The sequence below is a fragment of the Ursus arctos genome, unplaced genomic scaffold, assembly GCF_023065955.2.
Source record: "Ursus arctos isolate Adak ecotype North America unplaced genomic scaffold, UrsArc2.0 scaffold_27, whole genome shotgun sequence".
NCBI classification, from domain to species: Eukaryota; Metazoa; Chordata; class Mammalia; order Carnivora; family Ursidae; genus Ursus; species Ursus arctos.
The window spans coordinates 30,156,409-30,172,537 of NW_026622952.1; positions in this window are offsets into that span (position 1 = coordinate 30,156,409).

The window sequence follows — 16,129 nt, forward strand, 5'->3', positions numbered from 1 at the left end:
GGTAGTTGTGTTGGTGGAAAGAGGTGAGCTCAGGATCTTTCTACTCTACCACCTTGATGCCCCTCTCTTCGAGAATGTTTATTTTTTAAAAATATGCTGATAAAAATTATGTTCATACCAAGAAATTATGGGAACAGTATTTATTGATAATATTGTTTTTAAAACCTTTATTCATTTTGTATTTTCCAAATTTTTAACAACTCCTCAAGGTGGGAGCTAAATCATTAAATTAAGCCATTTCTTCATTTTATGTGTGTGTGTGTGTGTGTGTCTATGTGTATATATAAATGTGTATGTATGTATTGTGTATCTATATATGTGTGTATATTCATAAATGTTCTTTCAAACTCTACTTCAGATGCATCCCAGAAAATATTGTTATTTGTATAGTTAGAATATTTTTAAAGTTCTCTTGTGGTTTATTCTTTGACTCATATTCCACACGGACTCTCTTGTTTAATTGTCTCCATATTTGGGCATTTCCCAGATTACTTTCTAGAATTGATTTCTAATTCATGTTCTCTGCGGTCATTGAACACACTATGATTTCATTCCTTTTACATTTACTCACCTTTGTATAATAGCACAGAATATGATATATGTGAATGTTCATGAGCATTTGAACAGAATGTGTATTCTGTCATTGAGGGTAGTGTTCTATAAATATCAATTAGGTTTACTTGTTTAATGGGGGCCAGCTGTGGAGCTTGAGCTGGGGTGGGGGTGGGGTTGACTGAAAAGGAGCAGGAGAAAACTTTATGAGGTGGAAAATGTTTTATATCTTGATTGTGGTGCATTTTATCATAGTAAATTATACTTTCAGTAAAGATGATTTAAAACAAAAAAATAACCTTCCAGTTACTGCTCCATTTCTTGGTAATTCATGATGCTAAACACTTGAAAATAATTATCTAAACTCACTGCTTCTACTCCCTCTCCTCTCTTTCTTTGTAATATATTCACAAATCCAGTTTTTGCCTCTATCACTCCACTCTGCTATTCTGAGACTTCCACATGAGTCTCCTGCTTTGCAGTTATTGATCTCTCAGTTTCATTCCAGTCTTCTTCCTTCCTTCCTTCCCTCCTGATACCTGGGCTGAGACTGACTCTCTTGCCATCAGGATTTTCCCACAATATCCTCCTATGTCCAAATTGATGAAAATACTGAGGCGGAATGGAAAGTTTGGGGAGGGGGAATATAGTTTCTTTTGGTTTTCTCTTCTATTGTTCATGTAAGAATCAGTTCAGTAGCAACAAATGTTTACTTACCCATGCTCCCAGCTTTCTTTTTCACTTCTGGCATCTGCACAAAGAACCTTCTCCTCCAGGAAAGAAGCATCAGCTTCACAGCCCCTCCTCAGTCCTCCTACTTGTCATTAATCCCACCTATTCTCTCCTTCTCCAAAGACCCAGGTGGTTAGCTGTTTCCTGCAGACACTAATTTGTATGTTATCTTAGAATCGCATTTTCCTCTATTTTACAACACCGTTTCTCCAAATCCCTGCATTCCTGTCTGAACTGCTTACTGTGGCTTTTGATTTTTTGACTGAGCTAGAATAATCTAAAACTCGGTGTTAGCAGGAAACATACTTTCAAATTTGGGAGTATGGCATTGATTTTGTAAGTGCTTGGACTCAAATTGAGGCCTGAGATTTTTAGAACTTGAAGAATATGTACCTGTTTTGAAAGGACCATTTCCTGGTAGCCCCTGAAAAAGTTATTAAAAGGAAGTAGTCTTTGCGAAAGTTCAGATGGATATGAATTTCTTGATAACATGCCATTATGTAAATATGTTATATTCATTATAATTATTTATTTTAGAAAGTATTAGGCATATGTCCATGTATTTAGTTATTCTTTTTTGGAGTGGACAAATTTAAGTTAAATTTATATGTTTTGAATCAAAAAGCACATAACATAGAATGGAGCTTGGAATCTACGAATCAGGTAAAAACTTGAAGTTTGATCTTGGCTAGACATTTCTCAGTTGCAAAACAAATAAATAGCACTATTTGAGAACTTAGTCTCTTCCAGTTTTGTAGTTTTCATTTTTTTTATTATGTTAGTCACCATACCATCATTAGTTTTTGATGAAATGTTCCATGATTCATTGTTTGCATATAACACCCAGTGCTCCATGCAATATGTGCCCTCCTTAATACCCCTCCCTTCTAAAACCCTCGGTTTGGTTCCCAGAGTCCATAGTCTCTCGTGATTCATCTCCCCTTCTGTTTCTCCCCCCTTCATTTCCCCCTTCCTTCTCCTAATGTTCTCCCCGCTATTCCTTATGTTCCACAAATAAGTGAAACTATATGATAATTGTCTTTCTCTGCTTGACTTATTTCACTTAGCATAATCTTCTCCAGTTCCATCCATGTTGATGCAAATGGTGGGCATTCATCCTTTCTGATGGCTGAGTAATATTCCATTGCACATATGAACTACATCTTCTTTATCCATTTGTCTGTTGAAGGGCATCTCAGCTCCTTCCACAGTTTGGCTATTGTGGACATTGCTGCTATGAACATTGGGGTGCCTATGTCCTTTCTTTTCACTACATCTGTATCTTTGGTGTAAATAACCAGTAATGCAATTGCTGGATCATAGGGTACCTCTATTTTTAACTTTTTGAGGAACCTCCATACTGTTTTTCAAAGTGGCTGTACCAACTTGCATTCCCACCAACAGTGTAAGAGAGTTCCCCTTTCTCCACATCCTCTCCAACATTTGTTGTTTCTTGCCATGTCAATTTCTGCCATTCTAACTGGTGTAAGGTGGTATCTCAAGGTGGTTTTGATTTGAATTTCCCTTATGGCTAATGATTTTGAACATTTTTCCATGTGTCTGTTAGCCATTCATATGTCTTCACTGGAAAAGTGTCTGTTCAATGCCATTTTTTGAAGTGCTGGAACAAACAATCCTAAAATTCATGTGGAACCAGAAAAGATGCTGAATTGCCAAGGAAATGTTGAAAAAGAAAAACAAAGCTGGTGGCATCATTTTGCCTGATTTAAAGCTATACTACAAAACTGTGATCACCAAGACAGCATGGTACTGGCACAAAAACAGACACATAGATCAATGGAACAGAATAGAGACTCCAGAAATAGATCCTCAACTCTATGGTCAACTAATCTTTGACAAAACAAGAAAAAAAACATCCAATGGATAAAAGACAGTCTCTTCAATTAATGGTGCTGGGAAAATTGGACAGCTATATACAAAAGAATGAAACTTGACCATTCTCTTACACCATACACAAAGATAAACTCCAAATGGATGAAAGACCTTGATGTGAGACAGGAATCCATCACAATCATGGAGGAGAACATAGGCAGTACCCTTTTCGACATTGGGCAGAGCAACTTCTTTCATGACACGTCTCCAAAGGCAAGGGCAACAAAAGCAAAAAAGAACTTTTGGGACTTCATCAAGATAAAAAGCTTCTGCACAGCAAAGGAAACAGTCAACAAAACAAAGAGACAACCCATGGAATGGGAGAAGATATTTATTTGTTTTAAGTAGGCTCCATGCCCAACATGGAGTCCAACATGGGGCTTGAACTCATGACCCTGAGATCAAGACCTGAATGAGATCAAGAGTCAGTCACTTAATTGAGCCACCCAGGCACCACTTCTGGTTTCTTATAGTACAGATATAGAGGTGTTTAGAAAAAATGAGAACCAAATGCAGATCACAATAGTACCCAAACCAGAAGGAACAATTTGTGTAATGGGGGAAAATGGTAAATATCTAGGTGAAAAATATATTCTTGGCTAGAGATTAAAAAAATACAATATTTAGAGGATAGATTAGGCAAAAATGAAACAGGCAAATATTCAAATATTTTTTAAAACAATCAAACTTTACTAATTTTTATGGAACTTCTAATAGTATGTGTAATTGCATTTATAGTTATTTGCTGATATCCTACATTTTAAAATAGAGGACTCCTTGTTTATATAATTTTATTTAACAATAACTTATTTATTCATTGAGGCATGATTGACATACAATGTTAGTTTCCAGTGGACAACATAGTGATTCACCATTCGTATACAAAGAGAAATGATTATTACAGTAAGTCTACTTACCATCTGTTACCTTACAAAGTTAATACAATATTATTATATTCCCCATAGTATACATTGCTACTATGACTTATTTTATAACTGGAAATTCGTACTTCTTACTCCCTCTCACCCACTTCATCCTCCCACCAACCCTCAAGCAACCATGAATCTGTTCTGTGTCTATGAGTTTGGATATTGTTTGTTTGATTCCATATATAAATGAAATTATATATTTGTCTTTCTCTGACTTATTTTGCTTGGCATAATACACCTAAGGGCCATCCATGTTGTTGGAAATGTCAAGATTTCCTTTTTTTTATGGTTGAGTAGGATTCCATTGTACATATATACTGTATTTTCTTTTGCCATTCCTTCATTGATAGACACCTACATTGTTTCCATACCTTGGCTATTGTAAATAATGCTGCCATGAATGTAAGAGTGCATAGCTCTTCTCATATTAGTGTTTGGGTTTTCTTTGGATAGATAGCCAGTACTAGAATTGTCTGGCGGCTCTAATTTTAATTGTTTAAGGAAACTTTATCCTGTTTTCCATAGTAGCTGCATCAGCTTACATTCCCATTGAGAATGCATGAGGGTTCCCTCTTCTGCACATCCTTGCCAACACTTTCTTGTATTTTTGGTGATAGCCATTCTGACAGGTATAAAGGGCTATCTCCTTGTGGTTTTGGTTTGCATTGCCCTGATGCTTTGTGATATTGAGATGTTTTTATATGCCTATTGACCATCTATATATCTCCTTCAGAAAAAATGTCAATTCAGATTCTCTGGCTATCTAATAATTGCATTGTTTTTGAGTTTTAGGTTTTTTTTTTCTTTAATAGATTTTGGACATTAACTTCTTATTGAATATATGAGGTGTAACTATCTTCTCCCATTCAGTAGGTTCCCTTTTGCTGTTGTTGTTTGATGCTATGCAGAAATTTTTATTTTGATGTAGTTCTATTTATTTTGATTTTGTTGCCTTTGGTGTCATATCCAAATAAACACCTCTAAGCCCAATGTGAAGGACCTTTATTCTTCTTTCTTGAGATTATTTTGTTTATTCAGGGTCCTTTGTGATTCTATAGAAATTTTAGAATTATTTCTTCGAGTTCTGTGAAAAATGTCATAATAATTTGGATAGAGAGTACACTGAACCTGCATATTGCTTTGGATAGTATGACATTTTAACAATATTAATCCTTCCATTCCATGAGCACTGTGTATCTTTCCATTTATGTGTCTTCCTTAATTTCTATTATGTATGTCTTATAGTTTTCAATGTACAGATATTTCACCTCCTTAAATTTATTCCCAGGTATAGTATTTTTGAAGCAATTGTAATTAGGTTTATTTTCTTGATTTCTACTTATTGTTATTAGTATATAGAAATTCAACAGTTTTTTTTTAATTTTTAATTTATATTTTAATTAAAAAATATTTTGTATCCTGCAACTTTACTAAATTCACTTATTGGTTCTAAGCAATTTTTGTTGAGTCTTTAGGGTTTTCCGTATATAGTGTGGTCTGGAAATAGTGACAGTTTTATCTCTTGCTTTCAAAATTAGATGCTTCTATTTCTTTTTCGCCTAATTGCTGTAGCTAGAACTACCAATACTATCTTAAATAAAAGTGTCAGTAGGGGGCATCCTTCTCTCATTCCTGATCTTATGAAAACCTTTCAGATTTTTTTTTGTATTTTTTATTTAATAATATTTATTATGTTAGTCACCATACAGTACATCCCTAGTTTTTGATGTAAAGTTCCATGATTCATTACTTGCATATAACACCCAGTGCACCATGCAATATGTGCCCTCCTTAATACCCATCACCAGCCTATCCCATTCCCCTACCCCCCTCCCCTCTGAAGCCCTTCATTTGTTTCCCAGGGTCCATAGTCTCTCATGTTTCATTCCCCCTTCTGTTTACCCCCCCTTTCTTCTTCCCTTCCTTCTCCTACCGATCTTCCTACTTCTTATGTTCCATAAATGAGTGAAACCATATGATAATTATCTTTCTCTGCTTGACTTATTTCGCTTAGCATTATCTCCTCCAGTCCCGTCCATGTTGCAGCAAATGTTGAGAACTCATTCTTTTTGATGGCTGAGTAATATTCCATTGTATATATGGACCACAGCTTATTAATCCAGTCATCTGTTGAAGGGCATCTCGGCTCCTTCCACAATTTAGCTATTGTGGACAATGCTGCTATGAACATTGGGGTGCATATCGTCCTTCTCTTCACTATGTCTGTATCTTTGGGGTAAATACCCAGTAGTGCAATGGCTGGATCACAGGGTAGCTCAATTTTTAACTCTTTAAGGGACCTCCACACTGTTTTCCAAAGTGGCTGTACCAACTTGCATTCCCACCAACAATGTAGGAGGGATCCCCTTTCTCCACATCGTCTCCAACTTTTGTTGTTTCTTGCCTTGTCAATTTTTGCCATTCTAACTGGTGCAAGGTGGTATCTCATTGCCATCCCAATCAAAATACCAATGACATTTTTCAAAGAACTGGAACAAACAGCCCTTAAATTTGTGTGGAACCAGAAAAGGCCCTGAATCGCCAAGGAATTGCTGAAAAGGAAAAACAAAGCTGGGGGCATCACGTTGCTGGATTTCAAGCTATACTATAAAGCTGTGATCACAAAGACAGCATGGTACTGGCACAAAAACAGACACATAGACCAATGGAACAGAATAGAGAACCCAGAAATGGACCTTCGGCTCTTGGGGCAACTAATCTTTGACAAAGCAGGAAAAAACATCCAGTGTACAAAAGACACTCTCTTCAATAAATGGTGCTGGGAAAATTGGACAGCTACATGCAAAAGAATGAAACTTGACCACTCTCTCACACCATACACAAAGATAAACTCCAAATGGTTGAAAGACCTCGTTGTGAGACGGGAATCCATCAAAATCCTAGAGGAAAACATAGGCAGCAACCTATTTGACATCAGCTACAGCAACTTTTTTCATGACATATCTCCAAAGGCAAAAGAAACAAAAGAAAAAATGAGCTTGTGGGACTTCATCAAGATAAAAAGCTTCTGCACAGCCAAGGAAACAGTCAAAAAAACTAAGAGGCAGCCCACGGAATGGGAGAAGATATTTGCAAATGATGCTACAGATAAAAGACTGGTATCCGAGATCTACAAAGAACTTCTCAAACTCAATACACAAGAAACAAATAAATCATAAAATGGGCAGAAGATATGAACAGACACTTTTCCAATGAAGACATACAAATGGCTAACAGACACATGAAAAAATGTTCAAAATCATTAGCCATCAGGGAAATTAAAATCAAAACCACATTGAGCTTTCAGATTTTCATTGTTGATTTTATTTGTTGTTTGTTTATCATATATGGCCTTTAATATGTTGAGATACATTCCCTCTAAACCCATGTTGTGGAGAGTTTTTATCGTAAGTGAATGTTGAGTTTTGTCAAATGCTTTCTTGCATCAATTGAGATGATCATGATTTTTATTCTTCATTTTGTTAATGTAGTGCATCACATTGATTGATTTGTGGATGTTAAACAATTTTTGCATTTCTGACAAAATTCCACTCGATCATGGTTTATGATTCTTTAAATGTATTGTTGAACTCACTTTCCTAATACTTTTATAGAGATTTTTATGTCTTTGTTCATCAGTGATTTTGGCCATTTGTTGTTATTGGTTTTTTGTTTTTTGTTATTGCTAGTGTCATCTGGTTTTGGTTTGTGGGTAAATCTGACCTTGTAAAAAGAGTTTATAAGCTTCATCTTGTTTTCATATATTCAAATATTAAATTTTCAACTTTGAATATTTAGTAGAATTTACCAGTGAAGCCATATGGTCATGGACTTGTGCTTATTGTGGGGTGTTTTTGTTTTGGTTTTTTTTTTTACTGATTCATTCTCTTTACCAGTAATTGGTCTATTCAGATTTTCTATTTCTTCTTTATTTGATCTTGGAAAATTGTAAATTTCTAGGTATTTATCCATTTCTTTAGGGTTTCTATTTTGTTGTGTTATTGTTCATACTAATCTCATGATCCTTTGTATTTTTTGGTATCATTTTTCATTTGTACTCTGATTTCTGATTTAATTTGAGCCTTTTTTTTGGTGAATGCAGCTGAAACTTTGTCAATTTTTTTCTTTTCAAAGAAACAGCTCTAGTTTCACCAATTTTTTTAATATCTTTTCATTGTCTTTATCATTTATTTCTATCCTAATCTCTATTGTTTTTCTAGGTTCTTTAGGTGTAAAGTTAAATTATTTATATGAGATTTCCATTCTTTCTTGGGGTAGGCTTGTATCACTATAAACTTCCATCTTACAACTGCTTTTGATAAATACTATAGGTTTTGGCATGTACTATTTCTGTTTTCATTTGTTTCTAGGTATTTTTAAAAATTTCTTTTTTTATTATGATTCAGTAGTTGTTAAATAACATATAGTTTAATTTCCATGTTTTTGTAATATGTCCAGTTTTCCTGTGATTTCTAGCTTCATACCATCATGGTCAATAAAAATACTTGATAGGATTTAATATTTTTGAAAATTGAGACTTGTAGCCTAATATGTAACATGTCCTGAAGAATTTCTGTGTGCTCTTCAGAAGAATGTGTATTATGCTTTGGTGGGAATGTTCTGTGCATATTTGTTAGGCCCATCTGGTCTAATGTATCATATAAGGTTGATCTATCCATTGATTAAATGGGGTATGAAAATTCCCTATGTCTATTGTATTGCTGTCGATTTCTCTATGTCTGTAAATTTTTGCTTTATGTATTTTGGTCTTTTTACATTGGATGTATATATGGATAAGTGTTATATCTTCTTACTGAATTGACCTTTTTATCATTATGTAGTTGCCTACTTCGTATTTTATAACAATCTTTGTTTTACAGTTTATTTTTTGGCAGAAGTGTAGCTGCATCAGCTTTCTTTTTCATTTCCAATTGCATGGAATATCTTTGTGTGTGTGTGTGTGTGTGTGTGTGTCCTTCTGGAATGAGTTTCCTATATGCAGTAAATAAGTGTCTTTTTTTTTTTTTAATCTGTTCAGCAACCTTATGTCTTTTGATCAGGACATTTAGTCCACTTTTAAGTAGTTTTGATAAGCATATACTTACTGCCATTTTGTTAATTGTTGTGTGGCTGTTTTTTGTAGCTTTTTATGTAACTTTTTGTACTCTCTTCCTCTGTGGTTTGATGACTTTCTTTAGTGTTTAAATTCTTCTCATTTTCTTTGCATATTTACTCTAAGTTTTTGCTGTATAGTTTCTATGAAGTTTTACATATCATCCTGCATATAGATCAGTGTACTTTAAGTTGACAACTTAAATTGGAACACATTCTAAAACTCTATATTTTAATCTCCCCTATACTTTATGGTTGTCATGTCATTTTTTACATTTTTTAAATTGTACACATATCTTTTAACTAATAATTGTAGTGTTATTTTTACTACTTTTGAATTAAAACTTTCCTAGGTTTATAAGTGATTAATTCACTTACTTTATTTACCTTTTCCAGTGAGAGTTTTGCTTTCATATGTTTTCTTGTTATTGGTTCCATTTCTTTTTTTAAAAAGATTTTTATTTATTTGAGAGAGAGCATGAATTGGGGGGAGGGGCAGAGGGAAAGGGAGTATCAGGCTCCCCACTTAGTAGGGAGCCTGTTGCGGGGCTTGATCCCAGCACCCTGAGATCCTGACCTGAGCCGAAGCCCAATGCTTAACCAACTGAGCCACCCAGGCAGCCCTCTGTTTCTTTTTAGATTAAAGAAGTCCTTTTAGAGGTGGCTCAGGTGGTTAAAGCCTCTGCCTTTGGCTCAAGTCTTCATCCCAGGGTCCTGGGATCCAGTCCCACATTGGGCTCCCTGCTCAGTGGAGAGCCTGCTTCTCCCTCTCCCTCTGCCCCTCCCCCTGTTTGTGCTCTCTCTCTTTCTCAAATAAATAAAGTCTTTTTAAAAAGTCCCTTTAATATTTCTTGTAAAGCCAGTTTAGTAGTAGATAAACTCTTTAGCTTTTGCTTTTCTGGAAAACTCTCTCTTTTTCAAATCTGAATGATACCCTTACTGGGTAGTGTATTCTTTACTGGAAGTTTTTTCCTGTCAGCACTTCGAATATATCAAACCATTCTCTCTGGCTGGCAAAATTTCTGTTAAGAAACCTGATCCTTATGGGGTTGCCCTTGTATGTAAAAGGTTGTTTTTGTCTTCTTGCCTTTAAGATTCTCTGTCTTTAACTGTGACATTTTAATTACTATGTGTCATGCTGTGGCTTTCTTAGGCTTCATCTTATTTAGACATTTTTAACATACCTTGATTCTGACATGAGTCAATTTGCTTCCTTACCTATGTTTTAGGAACTTTTTTAGCCATGGTGTGTTCAAATAAGCTTTCTGTCCAGTTCTCTATCTGCTGCTGCTGGGAACTTTGCACTATAACAGCTATAGTGCACTTGATGTAGTCCTAGTCATTCCTTAAGTTATTATTTTTTAAATTTCTTTTTCTTTTTGCTGTTTGGGTGAGTTCCACTGCTTTTTCTTCCATCTCACTGATACATTCTTCTGTTTTATCCACTCTTCTGTTAAACTCCTCTAGTTCATTTTTTCAGTTCAGTTATTATATTCTTCAGCTCTGTGACTTCTGTTTGGTACTTTGTTTTCTCTCTCTTGAACTTGTCTGTGTCCATCGATTCTTCTTTCTAGTTCTGTGTCTTTAGGACCATAACTTAATTTTTGTTTCACATAGATTACTTGGCTTTATATCATTAAGGTCTTTTTCTAAGGTTTCATCTTGTTCTTTGGGTCTATTTATCTGTTTCCTCATTTTGCTCAAATCTCTGTGCTTCTGTGTATCAGGTGCAATATGTATCTCTTTGTCTTTGAAGGTGTGGCCATGTATAGCTTGATGGTTCTACTTATTCAACCTTTCCCTGGCTCTTGGTTGTCTCTCCAACCTTTGTGATGATCGTAACCGCCTGATTTATTCTTGATATGCTCCCATTGTTAAGGATGTGCTCAGACCTGTCAGTAATCCAAGAAGAGGAATCTCATTTAGCACTTATATTCAGGCTAAGTGGAAGCCAGACCCTCTGGCAGAAACCTTTAAAGTATACAAATATACACAGTCCTTTGGATGGTGATGGTAATTCCTGTTGGCCTCCAGACCAGGAGATCTGGAAATGTGCTCTGTGTGATTGTAGGAAAAAAATCAGTGTTCCACAGATAGGCACCTTTCTGGGGAGTCTCATTGATCTGTAGCTAGGCTGAGGGAGTGTGCAAAGAGGTGTTTCCCCAGCTATGCTCCCTGGGAGCACCTCTTTTGCCTCTAGATGTATAGAAAACATGATCCTTTCCCTCAGGCTGAAGTACCAGGCTAAGTAAATAGGCCTTTTTCATAGAAAGAGATGTTTTCTTCAGTCTGCTGTCTGTACAGTTCCCTAGGGCTGGTGGTTTGCCAAGAATATAGTCCCCTGGAGTTCTCAAATGCCAGGCATCTTGGCCACCAGGGCCTGCTGATGAAGGGGTGTCCCTGGTGAGGACTGCATATCTCTGCTGGCTTTAGCAAGGCAACTGGAGAGTGTAGTGGGTGTGGCATGCTTATCAGCTCATGAAGGCAGCAACAAAGTGTCTTGCCTGTGTGCATGCTGGCTTGTCTGCAAGTGGGAGAACGTCATGACAGCTCATGCTCATCATCTCTAGTTGGGATGGGGAAGTGTCACAACTTCCTATGCTCACAGACTTTACCTAGGGAGAACTCTGCAATAACTCTCACTTGCGTGCCCCAGCAAGTACAGTGATTGCTCGTCCCAAGCCAGCCAGTCAAGGTGGTGGGAGGGTGCTCTGTCCAAGCTTGCACACCTGTGCTAGCAGGTAATGTGGAGAGTCAACAATGGCTTCTTCCAGGACCTTCACCTCTGGGGATCATCTCTACTCTTTCTTGCCCCTCTAGCAAATACCCCAAGATCAGCAAATGAATCCCCCTCACATTTAGTCTAGGTACTTTTCAAACTGCTGTTCTTTTTCCACCAGTTCTTAGGGACAGCAAAACTATACGTGAGCCCTCTCTAAGCAGGGAACCCCAATTTTCTATAGCACTTTGGGACTTCCTCACATCAGCCCCATTGGTTATCCAAGCCAAATGTTCTATAGGCTCATCTTTCTGGTGCAGATCCCAGAGGGCCATGGTGCCTGATGTGGGGCATAAACCATTCACTCTTCTAGATGAAGTACCTGTCCAGTGAGATCTCTCCCTATAATGTGTCACCATAGCAGGGGTGTTTATTTATTTTATTTATTTTTTTTTTATGCGTCTCTTCCTCTCCTTCCCATCTTCGTGTAGTCCTTTTACCCTTTGTTGTGGCAAACAGTTTATCTAGTTTTCAGATCTTTTTCAAAGGGAAATGATCCACTTGTAGCTGTCGATTTGGTGTGTCCATGGGAGGTGAGTTCAGGATCTTCCTACACCACCAGCTTGGACTCCTCCTCTTTTATGTTTAATTAACAGAAAAAAGCTCTTCCATGAATCATACTTTAAGACAACACAGTTTCTCCAACAAGATGGGGAAAAATTATTGGAAATTTAGAAAATAGTATAAAATACATTTTTCTTTTATTTAGCAAAATGTCACAATAGCAATTAAGTCCTCAATTTGTTTTTAGCAGTATTTTCATATAAAAATTACAATATTTTTGGTCAAAAAAAAAAAAGAGGCCCTGTTACATTTCAAGTAAGAAACAGTAGGATTAGTAACCCCGTGAGAACACCTCAGAAGACTATATATATACACCTGTATTTAAATGCCAGTTTGATATGTTACTTAAAAATGTATCAGAAGTTCAGAGATCATATAAAATCTGTATTCTTGAAAATCTTCTCAGAGATAACATAATACTACATTCCATTTGTCAATCACATCTCAATTATAAAAAGATTAAAAATATATTTTTTTGCATCTTAATGGTATTTGGATATTTTATCAACTATTTACAATGCCTTTTAAAAACTCTTTGATGTTCAAATCATTCTCTTTTGCCCCAACTGTGTCATCCTATTCTATTTTCTCTTCCTTAATTGGAAGCTGATCTAATTATACCAGATCATCATTTGGGATTTATGCCATTTTCTACAGTAATACACTTTCTGTAATTTTCCATCTCCCTAAAATTTGTGGATTCATATAGATGCCTCCAGATTTGATATACCTTATTTTATTATCCCACACTGTTTCTTGATCTCTGAATACTATTTTTCAAAATAACAACAACCAAAGAAAACCATTTCATATTATGAAACTCATTACGAATGACATTGTCTTGGTCTCTTGAAATCTAGGCCTGTTTGGTTCAAGCCCATTCCACACACGTGGAAACAGGAATCCTTAAATAAATACCTAATAATCAGTTTGGGACCTATACTATCATGGTCTTTATTAGACTTTAGCTCTACTTTGTAGAATTATTGAATTTATGTCATATTTTGTAGTTTCAAACACTTTTTAAAAAACAGAAAGAGGGGCGCCTGGGTGGTTCAGTTGGTTGAACGTGGACTCTTGATTTTGGCTCAGGTCATGATCTCAGGGTTGTTGGATTGGGCCCCCATGAGGGGCTCTGTGCTCAGTGCTGAGTCTGCTGGAGACTCTTCCTCTCCATCTGCCCCTCTTCTTGCTTGCACTCTCTCTAAATATTTTTAAAAATAGAAAACTTGGACAAATCATTTATGATGGTAGTCATTATTATAGTATAGTCCACTGGCGGGGAAAATGGGGCTGGGATAGCTTACATTTCAAGAAAATGATCTCAACCATGTCACTGTCTATAACATCCCCCTATTGCTTCACTTCATATGCTGCTGAGCCTTCCCCACTTTTCTAATTCCATTCCATTATCTCCCTCTTTTCTCTAATCTCAATCCACCCTTGAAACTCTAAGTTAATTTCTTTACTATGATGTAGATCAATTCATGACTTTTTTCAGTACCAATTTTTATTTGCTATTTAAATTCAGCAAGATGCTTAACAGTTTAAAAGTATCCATATTCCTTAGAAGTCACCTGTGTATAAAAATATAAATTGTTTTTCATTTTAAATCTAAATACTGTCTATATAGATATTTCTGCTATAGGATCCAAATGTTCTAATTCCCCATGACTGAATTAAGAGACACTTTTCTCACTGTGGGGCTAGAATAACTACCTATCACAGTGTTGACAGTCTCTACTCTAATTCTTATACAGGTGATCCTTCACCTACATAACGTCTAGAGAGAGAAAATTCTCCTGTGTTTAAGATACATCCTTCATAGTAATTTGAAATACTCTGTTTTTAAGACCTAACTTTCAAAAGCTTTTATTGAAGTTTCAAACACTCTATCATTTATAAACTTTCTTTTTTTGGTAGTATCCACCAAGTACCAAAGTGATGATGTTTCCTATTTTACAGTGAGATAAAGATTGAAGTGGATTCCAATAGTTTAGGGAAGTTATAAAGTGAACACATCAAAAAAGTGCTTCTGAGCTGAGTAGACGTGTTTCAAAATAATCAGTAATATGTTCTACAGGAATGTTCTCATGTTGATGTAGCTGATTAAGATGGCTACAACTCTGTGTGAAAAATAAATACCCACTACATAAATGTCTGATATTTCTTGTTTGTGTGCTATCATAAAACTGATAGAAAGGGTCTCTAGGCATAGCAAAAATGTTATCTAGTGGCTTTTTGTCTACTAAGAGAAGTATAACATGGCACTGATTGTGAATAAGACAACTAGCTCTCAACTTTTTTTATGGCATGTGCTGTTGAATTTTTTTAGTCAATTTAAATTAATTAGATAGTGTGAAGAATCACTGTTTGGTCCTTCCATTGATTTATATTACAAGCCTCCTTATGAGACAATATGTGCCAAACTAAAGTAAAATTGTTTTACTGTCTAAGAACTGAAACCTATGTTGAAAGGCATTGGTATTTCTCAAAATCTTTGCTCAGAAAACTTTGGCGGGGGGGTGGCGGTGGATTAGGGGAGAACATTGCAGTAACAAAATGAAACTGATAAAAGTGAGTTTAAATCTAGGCTTTTGAGTTACTGTACATATCATCCATAAGAAACACTTACTTCGTTGTATAAATAGTATCTTTTTTCAGGTAATGACAAAAATATGCAGTGAGGATTTTAATTTTAATTGAAATACATAATACTATTATACATTAATTCAGAAGACTTTTTTTGTTAATACTGTATTATTTTATGCACATTTTCCACCACGTGCATGACCCATTCTGGTTTAATTTTGAAGATAACATTTGCATATGACAATGGCCCAATTTTGAGCATACAGTAAGAGGCTAGAGCAGTAAACACTCATATCAGTGAACGGAAATTTGGATTTAAAGCAATTGAAACTGCTTTATGAAATGTCTACTGCTGGTATTGGAATTTACTATCAGGGCTTGTCAAACTTTCTTCCTCACCAACACACTTGAGGATAGATCATGCTATCATTTTATGATTTTTAGTATCATTCAGAAGGAAGAGGGAGGTGCCCCTCCAGAGAGGGTATATATCAGTCTTAATTGTGGCAGAATGGGCAGTTGGATTAAAAATTACAGATGATTCTCTGATAGCCATTGCAAAGTATCCTAACCTTCTTGCTCACCATTGTGTACCTTTTGAATTGGTTTACGTTCTATTAATAATGTATGACAGTATTGTTTGACATTTACCAAACATCTATAATGTGCCAAATATTGTAACAAAACTATGATTCTCATAAAAACTCAATGAAGCAAGTTTTCTTATCCCAATTTTACAAATGAGAATGGTGAAATATTCAACTTATTCAAATTGGGCATTGTTAGAGCCAGAGCTCAAAGAGAAGCCAATACAACATCAAAGTCCATGATCTGAATTTCTCTTCTGTTCTGTCTAGTTTGCCTCCATTTAACATTAAACTACGCTTAATGAAATTGTTTGAGAATCCTAATGTATTTTTTTATGTTCTTTTTTTAATAATATTTTTTTATTATGTAGTCACCATACAGTACATCC